General features: G+C 41.6%; 1 protein-coding gene across 2 annotated transcripts in view; it reads left to right on the forward strand.

The window, feature by feature from the left end:
- Positions 1 to 8,688, forward strand: part of LOC139279937 (KH domain-containing, RNA-binding, signal transduction-associated protein 1-like) — a 77,059-nt gene that overhangs the window by 27,606 nt on the left and 40,765 nt on the right. The window contains exon 11 of one of the 2 annotated variants that reach the window (XR_011596557.1): positions 755 to 3,264. The exons of the other annotated variant lie outside the window; for it this stretch is intronic. The gene's annotated coding sequence lies outside the window, so the exon portion shown is untranslated. Of the gene's footprint in view, positions 1 to 754; positions 3,265 to 8,688 lie in introns of those variants that run through there. 2 annotated transcript variants of the gene reach the window in all.

Raw genomic sequence — 8,688 nt, forward strand, 5'->3', positions numbered from 1 at the left:
TTTCGTTCTGTAATGTGTGCTTTGCTTACTAATGAGCCTAATCCACCACAGGACAGTGAAGCAAAAAGTAACTGCCTTTACTGTAAGGCACATGATTTTCTCCCAAGTCTGTCCTGCTATTGGGTTGCAAATTCTGTGGAAAATTACATTATGCTGAAAAGATTGCGGGCTGCTCTTGGGAGTGCAATGTTGCAACATTTGGTTAGACTGATTAATTTGGCCTCTTCTGCAAGTGAGAGATAAGGAGACTCCTGTGAGCTCAGACCTTTTGTTAAAGCCTGTAGAAAAGCTGAAGAAGCTATTACGTCTGGGTCATGTTGGGTTCTTTGTGCTGCTGTATTTACATGGGTTAGAGGTATTGTCTCCAATGTGCAGTGAAATTCAGTTCTGATTAAAATAGTGCAGTGAGATGCCAGGAGGCTGCTATTATTAGGAGAAAATTTATTGGATTGTGGTTTCCATCTAAAGAAACATAAAACGCAATATTTTTCCACCTTGCTGTCTTTCTCCGATGTCTGCAGCGATGGATATTTTTACTGCAAAACTGACTAGGAATTTGAGATGTAGGACGTCCATCCCAGTCAGATTAGGATATTTGCTCTGAAAGCTGATCGTTCAAAGCGAGGTTAAATTAAAACTAAAAGATGACGTGTATACCACTTAGCAGTTCCTTTCCTGCATTAGAAAGCTCTGCATGAATTTAAAACCATCTCCTTAAGTATTAATGTGCAGTTCTACACTGTCTAACCCACAGTCGCTGTCAAGGTTTGAAAAGTTCACCTGCACTCGAGATGGCAACCCTTCCACAATTACATTCCTCCTCCAGATCTGGGCTTGTACATCTTTTTAATTGGTGTTTGTTTCAATGCTTGACGTGCAGTGTCCTGACTGATCAGCAGGAAAGTGAGTGCTGAGAAATTAAAGCTGACTGCTCAGATCCATAAAATAAAACACGAGTTACTTATTTCTGGGCAGCCTCAAGTATCAACAAAGTGGATTGTGAGGCTATAAAATTTTTATTCTGTTTTATCACAGTATTATGTTATGAAAGTCGTCCATTTGAAATGTGTGTTGCATCCCCATAAACCTGTTTGTAACTAAGTCCCGTATGAAGTTTTAAAGCTTTTTGCCATGCCATCCTGGTCTTTTGGACTCTGCATATTCCATCTATCTGTAGGGATAATGTAAATAGTTTTCAAATAGCAGTACGGTGTATTTGACAGCCCTGTATACTAGTTGTCCCCAGTGGTTTAAATAATCTCTCGCTGTAACTATCCCTTTTGGTCGTTATCATTTCGGGTCAAGATAAGAAAATGGTTTTAATTAACTGACGTCCGGTGAACTTGAGCGCTGCCAAATCTCAAAAGGTTCCAGGCTGAGAGCTACACTTCTGAAGCACATGCAAAAGGTGGAATTGTGGAAAATCCTAGCCCAAGACTTAACTACTTAAAGAGGGCACGGGTTCCACATCAAATCTTCATTACATGAATAAATTGATGGAAAATGAAGCATTGAATACAAAAGGGTAGGACCCATAATCTTTGGGTAAACCTCCCAACTTCATTTTGAGGAGCCTGGTGGGTGAACATTGCTAAAACAAAACTTGGATTCAGGAGGGTGCTGTCATGTCTAATCAGTGGACGTTTTTGGAAGTGTTACTGATATGATGGGAGAGTGTTAACACGCTCAATATTATAGCCATGATTTTCCTTGTACAGCAAATGATTCTGTCTATCCAGCACACATTATTCTGATTGGTTGTTAGTCAAGCAATGCTGATTGCTTGAAATATTACTCAGGAAATAGGAAGCTATCCAAAAAAGAGCAAACGGATACTAGCAAAGAAGCAATGAAATGACCTGCATTTCTTCATGCTGTCCTTGGCTGTCATTCTCCTGCGTCATTAAGGTCAGTGTAACACAAGTTGCATGATTTTGAAAGCAATCACTTCATTTTTTTCTCAGTTTTTCTTTAAGTCTGCCCAGAAAATCTTTCTGGTTTAGAGATCCCGGTAAGGTGTTTAGCCTGTACAGTCTTATCTGGGATTTGAGTGGGGTTAGAAATGTCATCTCATTCTTCAGCACTGGGATTTCCAGGTGTCGTGGACAAATTCTGTGTGAGAGACACGGTACCACACGAGAGATTACCAGAGAAGATTAAGACATGTGGAATTGGGTGGGGAGTGGGTAGCAAACTATTAAATATTGGTTAGAAGGAAGATAACGGAGTTGGAGTTTTGGGAATGGTTGCATGTGGGTAATGGTGTCACACAGGATTCAGTTCTGGGGCCACTTCCGTTCATTGTCAATCAATGATTTGGATGCAGGGCTAGAGGGAGTGGGGAACTTTGCTGATACCAAAAATCGAAAGTATAATTCAAGCTTTAATACATCAAAGGGATGTGGAACAGTGAAACACTGGTAGATGGAATTCAGTCAGTCAGTGTGTTTTGGTTTGTTCCAGTAAATTTGCTATTCCAGCAGTGGGAGAATCATATTTGGGGTACAGTGGCTGTGTTCTCAATATACAACGGAACCACAGAACGGAGTTTAACTATGGTGCCAGATAGAAAAGTGACTAAAATGCGGGAAACTGAAGGTAGTTAAATGGGAACTTTTGCAGTTGGAAGGAAGCTTAAGAGCGGATGGGTATTGGGAGACTTGCTATTCTTTATGTAATTATCTATAATATGAGTCTTGCATCCTGTCAGAATTTCCAGTCACGCTGGCAGCAAATTCAGTAACTGAAATTTGTCAATGTCCAAATAAGATTTTAATCCGAAACAAAATGCATATTTTGCAATAGCCAAATGAAATGAATCCATTGAATTGTCTTGGGCCTTTGTTGAATTTTTTACTTGAAGGCCTGAGCCCCTCTAAAAAGCCTGGGCCTGGACTTGGTCTATTTGTCCAGAACTGACTGAGCTGACAGCAGATCCTGCATTCTGAGCATGTGCAGTGCACAAATCCCCAGAATGCTCAAGGTGCACTTAGTCAGCCCCAGTACTGGTGTATTGTTCCAGCTTCAAACTATTTTGTTTTTATACCATGTATTATGTAATGTATAATATGTGTGCACTTTAGGGAAGGTTTATACATTTTTTAAATTGAGAATGCAAAGCAGCCTAGTTGTGTACTGATTACACATCTGTTGTAGCTTTTGATTATATTTGAGTCATGACCATTATTTGTCAATGGAAAATTTAGCTTGTGTTTTTGAAGCATTTGAAAGATAAGTGTTTTAAATAAAAGCTATTCATTTTTACTTTGTGTCTTGCTCAGTGACTTTGTCTTGATTCTAACTTTTTTTTTCTTTGAGCAAATGCATTGAATTTTGAAAACTTCTCAAGTGGGATACAGTAGAGTCATGGATATGTTACTGGACTGGTAATTCAGAGGCCAGGGCTAACTATCTGGAACTTTCTCGGGTCCAGTGGTGCAGGACCTCAATCTGCTTCCAGATCTCCAGGAAGTCGAGCCCGAGAGAGCAGTAATTCCTTTAAAGGTGCTCAGAAGGAGTAGAAATGCTCATTGGCGCACACAACTTGGTGAAGCCCACCAAGGTTATCGCTATGCATACATTTGGGGGTTGGTGAGGTGAGCTTTGAACTGTAATTCTTAATCAACTGATGCAGTTGTCCAAGCTTGGGTGTTTTAATCTAATGGAGCCGTCACAAGTCCTGTCAGGAGTCTGCACTAAATTGACAACCTAGCCCCAGGCTTCCAAGAACATCTGTTGAGGGAAATACTCAATCTGGTGAACTTTTAAGCTTGGTTACAGCATGTTCTTAGACAATGTAGAGCTTCACCCTACATTGTCTAACCTCTGCTGAGAATGCTTGGCACTGTCATTCAACTGTCAAAATTCATTTTTCTCTTTTCCCCCAACTCCTTTGAGGCAAAACAGTGCCGTAACAATCATCTATGGTAGGGATTTACAGAAGAGATGTCAGTCTGCAGTATTGCCTAATCACCCTCCGCTGCATCAAATCACTGGACAGAAACTCAGCCAGCTCAAGCACACACAGGATAGATGACTGTCAGGTAAGCAGAATGTAAACCCAATTAAATAATGCCAGTTGGATTTACTGCTGTCTGCATTGAGGAACAAGCTGGATAGGCTTTGGTGAGTGAGCATTGAACCATAATTCTTATCAGTTGATGCAATTGTCCAAAATGTGGAATTGCAATTCATTCAGGTTAAGGGTCACTGTCCTAGAACACAAGAACGGGTGGTTCAGCTGGAGGTTAAAATGAACCTGTATGTTTTGTATCCAAGTCTAGGAGCAAATGTTTATGCAGTCTCTGAATGTAAAGTTCATGCAAAAACAGTCGGATGTTTGGTCAGGCCTATTGCAATCAATAAAAAAATCACCAAAATGTACATTATGGGCGACTGCCCAACCCCCACACGCTTGATTTAGTAGTTTAATGTGGTTGTGTGTGTGTAACACACCACTTAATCGCTTAAACTCCCAACCCAATCATTCGCTGCTTAACTGCCATTCTTCAGTGCAGTGCCCACTGAAATAATCCAACTACTTGTTTTCATCTGGCATTGTTCCCCTGGCCTTCAAAACTGCTGTACTCACAACCCCTCCCTTTTCAAAGCTTATCATTAATCCTTCTGTATTTAAACCTTTTGTCCTCCCAAATTTGCCTCCTTTCTCAATGTCCCCGAGCAAGTCATTGCTGCACAATTCTGTATCCATTTCTCCAATCACTACATCAAGTCCCTCCAGTCTGGCTTCTGACCTACCCGTGAACCCAGGACTGCCCTGGCCAAAGATACCAGTGAAAGCCTGAGTCTTGCTCTTTTTTAACCTCTGCCCTTTTAATACGGTTGACTGCCACTCTGGTCACCAATCCAGGACAGTCAGCATGGATTTATTACGGGGCAGTTGTGTTTAACAATCTTGATGGGAGTTTTTGAGGAGGTAACAAGGAGGGTCAATGAGAGTAGCATGTTTGATGTAGTCTATATCGATTTTAACAAAGCTTTTGACAAGGTCCCACATGGCAGTCTAGTCAGAAAAGTAAAAACCCATGGGATCCAAGGGAAAGTGGCAATGTTGGATCCAAAATTGACGCAGTGGCAGGAAACCGGGTAATGGTCGACGGGTGTTTTTGTGACTAGAAGTCTGTTTCCAGGGCTCAGTACTAGGTCCCTTGCTTTTTGGCTCCAATGTAGGAGGAAGATTAAGAAGTCTGCAGATGATATGAAAATTGACTGATTGCTCGTGAGGGCGAAAGCTGTAGACTGCAGGAAGATATCAATGGACTGGCAGGAAAGTATCAAATGGAATTCAATTTGGAAAAGTGAGGTAATGCATTTGGAGAGCTTTAACAAGGCAAGGTAAGACACTCAGAAGTGTAGAGGAACCGAGGGACCTTGGAGTGCATGTCCACCGATCCCTGAAGGTAGCAGGGTAAGTAGATAAGGCAGTTGAGGCATATAGGATACTTTCCTTTATTAGCCAAGGCATAGAATACAAGAGCAGGGAGGTTATACTGAAATTATATGAAACACTAGTTAGGCCACAGCTAGAGTACTGCATGCATTTCTGGTCACCACATTACAGCATCAGCTGTGGCTCCGTAGCGCTTGTCTCTGAGTCAGATGGTTACATAAGAATTAGCAGCAGGCCATTCAATGAAATCATGGCTGATGTTCCTCAACTCCACTTTCCTGCACTATCCCCATATCCCTTGTATCCACAAATTTTATCGATCTCTGTCTTGAATATACTCAGAATAAGCCTCCACAGCCCTCGGGGAGAGAATGGCAAAGATTCACCACCCTCAGTGAAAACATTTCTCCTCATCTCAATGCCAAATGGCCGACCCCTTATTCTGAGACTGTGCCCGTGGTTCTAGACTCCCCAACCAGGAGAAGCATCCTCCCTACATCTACCCTGTCAAGCCCAGTAAGAATTGTATGTTTCAATTAGATCACCTCTCATTCTTCTAAACTCCAGAGAATATAGGCCCAGTCCACTCAATCTCTCATAGGACAATCCCCCCATCCTAGAAATCAGTCTGGTAAACCTTTGTTGCACCCCCTCATTGGCAAGTATATCCTTAGGTAAGGAGACCAAAACTACACAATACTCCAGGTGCGGTCTCACCAGGGCCCTATATAATTGCAGTAAGACGTCTTTACTCTTGTATTCAAATCCTCTTGAAATAAAGGCCAGCATACCATTTGCTTTCTTAATTGCTTGTTGTATCTGCAAGTTAACCTTCAGTGATTTGTGTACAAGGACACCCAGGTCCCTCTGAACACCAACATTTCCCAATCTCTTACCATTTAAAAAATACTCTGCTTTTCTATTTTTCCTCCCAAAGTGGATAACTTCACATTTCTCCCCATTATATTCCATTTACCATGTTCTTGCCCACTCACTTATCCCCTTGAAGTCTCTTTGCATCCTCCTCACAACTTATATTCACACCTAGCCTTGTATCATCAGCAAACTTGTATTACATTTGTTCCCCTCATCCAAATCATTGATATAGGTTGTGAATAGCTGAGGCCCAAGCAACCCATCAGTTATAGCCTGCCAAACCGAAAATGACCTGTTTATTCCTTCTGTTTTCTGTCTGTTAACCAATCCTCAATCCATGCTGGTATATTACCTCCAATCCCATGAGCCCTGATATTCACCTTATCGAATGCCTTCTGAAAATCCAAATGTAACATAACCCTTATCTATTCTTCTAGTTACAACCTCAAAAAACTCAACAGATTTGTCAAACATGATTTCCCTTTCATAAATCCATGTTGACTCTGCCCAATCGTATTTTTATTTTCTAAGTGCAATGTCACCATGTCCTTAATAGATTCTAGCATTTTCCCTACTACTGATATCAAGCTAACTGGTCTGTAGTTCCCTGTTTTCTCGCTCCCTCCTTTCTTAAATAGCGGAGTTACATTAGCTACCTTCCAATCTCTGGGAACCGTTCTAGAATCTGGAATTTTGGAAGATGACAACCAATGCATCTGCTATCTATAGCCACCTCTTTCAGAACCCTAGAATGTAGACCATCAGGTCCAGGGGATTTATCAGCTTTGTAATTTCTCCAGTACTGTTTTTTTACTATTACTAATTTCTTTCAGTTCCTCATTCTTGCTAGACCCTTGGTGGTACTCTGTTTCTGGAAGGTTTTTCATGTCTGCTGTGAAGACAGACAACGTATGTTTCATTTCTCTGCCGTTTCCTTATTTCCCATTATATATCTCAGCCTGTAGGGGACCCACATTTACTTTTGCTAATCTTTTCCTTTTTACATACCTATAGAAGTTGTTGTCTGTTTTTATGTCTCGCGCTAGTTTACTCTCGTATTTTATTTTCCTGTTATCAATTTCTTAGTCCAGTTTGTTGAATTCTAAAATGCTCCCAGTCCTCGGGCTTACTGCGCTTTTTTAAAGCAACATTGTAAGCCTCTTCATTTGATCTAATACTATCTTGAGTTCAAGTCCTACTCCAGAGACTTGAGCACCAAAATCTAGGCATGCAATGCTGAGGGAGTGCTGCACTGTTGGAGGTGCTGTCTTTCGGATGAGACGTTAAACCGAGGTCCTGTCTGCTCTCAAGTGGACGTAAAAGATCCCATGGCACTATTTCGAAGAAGAGTAAGGGAGTTATACCCGGTGTCCTGAACAATATCCCTCAATCAACATAACAAAAACAGATTGTCTGATCATTGTCACGTTGCTGTTTGTAGGAGGTTGCTTGTGTGCAACTTGTCTACTGCGTTTCCTACATTACAACAGTGACTACACTCCAAAATTACTTAATTGGCTGTAAAGCACTTTGAGGCATCCGGTGGGCGTGAAAGGCGCTATATAAATCCAAGTCTTTCTTTACAGGAAGGATGTGATTGCACTCATGCCATTCCTACCTCTCCCATCTTGTCCCACACTGGTTATCAACTTTTTGTACTGAGTTCTATCCTTGGCCTTTTTATTTAAATCCACGCACTATCCCATGGAGCACCATTGGCTAACATAGTATCAGCTATTCTATGATGTTTGAACATGAGAAGACCATTGGTGCATCTAGATGACTCTCCCAAACCACTCATCAGTTTCCTTCCCATGATTCTGGAACTGTGTCCCCTTTCCCAATGGGAATGTGGATTTCTATTGCAGACAATCTGTCACCTTACTTCAATTTCTTATTTTTGTTTGGCATCCTCAACCTCAAACTGTCCCTTAGTTCTTGAATCCAGTGCCTGGAAGAACCTCCTTTCACTGTCTCTGCCGGCCCTGCGCAGCCCTGCACCGGCTTTTTCATTGTAAAGTTTTGCGCGAAACCGGGCCACGCACCCAAACAAAAGGGAACATTGCTGACCACTTTGGGTAAAGATGCTCCTTCTGAATTCCCTATTGCACTTGTTAGTGGCTATCCTGTATTTATGGCACCTGGTTTTGGTTTCTTGCAAGTGGAAACATCATCTCTCCATCTGCCCTATCAAACCCCTCCGTAAAGACCGCTGTAGATGATCTTTCCTCATAACTAAGCCTTCTGATAAGTTCTGGGATCAGTGTTGTAGCATTCCTCTATTAACTCTGCATCTTCCCCATAAAATGAGACCAAAGCGGAACATCCCCGATGTGATCTCGAAGCTTGTTACAACTTTGTCACCTCCCCAGATATACACCAAAACTCCTGTCTGTCTTTAT

Source organism: Pristiophorus japonicus, chromosome 14 (genome assembly GCF_044704955.1).
Source record: "Pristiophorus japonicus isolate sPriJap1 chromosome 14, sPriJap1.hap1, whole genome shotgun sequence".
NCBI classification, from domain to species: Eukaryota; Metazoa; Chordata; class Chondrichthyes; family Pristiophoridae; genus Pristiophorus; species Pristiophorus japonicus.